Raw genomic sequence first — 2,950 nt, forward strand, 5'->3', positions numbered from 1 at the left:
AGATTGGTTAACATCTGGTAAACGTACCTGATAATGAAAGGTCTAACAAAACAGGTTGCCCAGGCAACTACAGACCAATGATCTGCTTACCAACAACTTTTAAATGGCTAACTGGTGTTGGTAACTGAGACAATTCAATAGCATCTAGTTCAGGGGTGTCAAACTGCCGGCCTGTGGACCGGACACATCACCAGGAAACCGCGTCCACCCCATTGCCGGCAATGGGGAAAAAGCTCCGATAAGTTGCCCGACGTCACATGATGTCACGAGTTTGACATGTCTGATCTAGTTGAAAACAAACTCCTTCCTGAGGAGAAGGGAAACTGCCCAAATAGCAAAGGAACAAAAGATCAATTTCTAATTGACAGTTGATTTTCGAAAACTGAAAAAGAAGGAAGACTAACTTGAATGTGGCCCGAGTAGATTACAAGAAGGCATTCAAATCCCTGTCACAAGATTGCATATTTAAGTGCTTGGAAATAATGAGAAACAATAGAAACATCAGAAACTTTATGCAAATATCAATGGCATGATGGAAGATTCAGTTGATGGTCAATCGTGATAGACTGGGAGAAATTAATATCCAGAAATGAATCTTTCAAGGAGACTCAATATCCCCACTACTGTTTGTAATTGCATTGATTCTTCTATAAACAATACTGAACAGGTCAGGCCATGGCTCTCAAACAACACAAACATCTGCTAGACTATCCTATCTCCTTTACATGGACAATTCGAAACTATATAGAAAATCACTATCTAAAATAGAATTGCTATTGAACATTGTCTCTCTATATAAACAGACAAGATATTACAATGGAGTTTGAACTGGGCAGATGTGCCACCCTCATCATCAACAGAGGATAAATACAGAAAAATGAAGGAATCAAGATATCCTATGGAAATAATACACAGAGTCTGGATGCAGATGATAACTAAAAATACCTAAGCATCCTTCAAATTGACAACATCCAGCACACTGAAGTCAAGAAAAAGAGAGAGTAAAGAACAAGGAAGATCTTAAAGGCCAACCTCAGTGGAGGAAATACCATCAAGGCAATCAACACCTGGGCAATTCCAGTTATTAGATACACAACTGAAATAGTGGACTGGACTGAAGCAGAACTAAAAGTTCTTGATAGGAAAACCAGAAAAATAATGATAATTAATCATGCCCTTCATCTTCACAGTGATGTTGACAGACTTTACTTACCAAGGGAATATGCTAAATAAATAAGTAAATAAGTGGATATGGAAAACTGCAAGTACCAAACAGTTGAATAGAAAAAAGGGCATTGGAAGAATATCTGAAGGACAGCAAAGAGGATGCACTAAAACAGTGGTTCTCAACCTTTTTAATGCCGCGACCCCCCAACTGGTCGTAAGTCGAGGACTACTCAACCGGTCGTAAGTTGAGGACTACTCAACTGGTGCAGCACCATTTGCAGAATGAGACTTTTGGTGGGCTCAGCAGGGCAGAGACAGCCTGGACAATTCCTATTGGCTTTTGAAAGCCAATAGAATTAGATTCTATTCAAGAGAGTCTATTCTATTGGCTTTCAAAAGCCAATAGAATAAAAGGGAGTAGCACAGTTAAGGAAAAGGGAGAAAAAATGGCAGACTGTGTTGTTTGGCGACCCCTGTGAAATGGTCGTCCGACCCCAAATGGGGTCCCGACCCACAGGTTGAGAACCACTGCATTAAAAGTAGTATACCATGAAGACTTAGTGAATCCCCAAAAGACCAAACTGACGTATTAGGGAAAATTAAATATAGAAAAGAAACATGGCAAAGCAAAGTATCATACGGCCAGCTCATTAAAAAATATTGTCAGGCAAAGCAGATAACAAGACCTGCCAATAGCTAAGAACAGGAAAATTGAAGAAAGAGACCGAGGGACTAATTCTAGCTGCACAAGACTAAGCCTTAAGAACAAATGTATACAAAGCCAGAACTGAGAAGACACCGCAGGAAGGAAATGCTGCCTCTGCAAAGAAGCTAAAGAAACAGTGGATCACCTAGTTAGTTGCTGCAAGAAGATTGCACAGACTGACTGCAAATGATAGCATAACAAAGTAGCAAGTAGATTTAAGTTGTTGATAAGAAAGACAAAAGTGTCTGGAAAGTGGATGTTGCAATACCTTGAAGTAACAGAATAGAAGAGAAAAGAGAAAAATCACAAATACAAAGACCTACCAATGCAGATAGAATGACTCTGGCAAAAGAAAGCAAAGATAGTACCAATAGTAATAGGTATCTCGGGTGCAGTCCCAAAACATCTGGGGCATCACATAAACACCATCAACACTGACAAAATCACCGTTGATCAATTGCAAAAGGCAGCTTTACTTGGAACAGCTGACATCCTGTGACAAAATCCTAACACTATCAAACAGCAAACCAACAGCTTGTTCCAGGTCTTCGGCAAGCACTCGACAGGTGAGCAAAAATGCCAATATCTAGTTGACTCGGAAACAACAACAACAACAATAGTGCATATGCAATAATAAGGCTGATACAGGAAAATTCCCTACCAGGAGAGACAATGCCCCTGTAACTCTGGACACCCAGAAACAACAGAGCACGTGCTTCTCCAGTGCCTGTAACACAGAGACATTTGCACGAGTCTCTTTTCACTATTATTATATAAATATTCGTGGTGTACAAGACAATGCTATATTTCTCTGCTGCTTGCAGATACTAAGCCTGACACAATATCCTGTGTGGCCAGTTTCCTCATAGCCGTGCTTAAAATCCATCAGATGGTTTGTCAGGTAAGAGTGTTTTGTGTTGTGATAGATCTAGTTAGCCGTATATTAACTCATTAGAAATATATTTGATTTTGTTTACAAATAGGAGTTTTAATTCTGACAACAGTTCAATCACAACTAGCAGTGAGGGCAGTGGTTTATACAATTGCTCAGTCTGAACAGCTCAGTAGCTCATAAAG

This window comes from Crotalus tigris, unplaced genomic scaffold (assembly GCF_016545835.1).
Source record: "Crotalus tigris isolate CLP2741 ecotype Arizona unplaced genomic scaffold, ASM1654583v1 scf7180000017641.3106099, whole genome shotgun sequence".
NCBI classification, from domain to species: domain Eukaryota; kingdom Metazoa; phylum Chordata; class Lepidosauria; order Squamata; family Viperidae; genus Crotalus; species Crotalus tigris.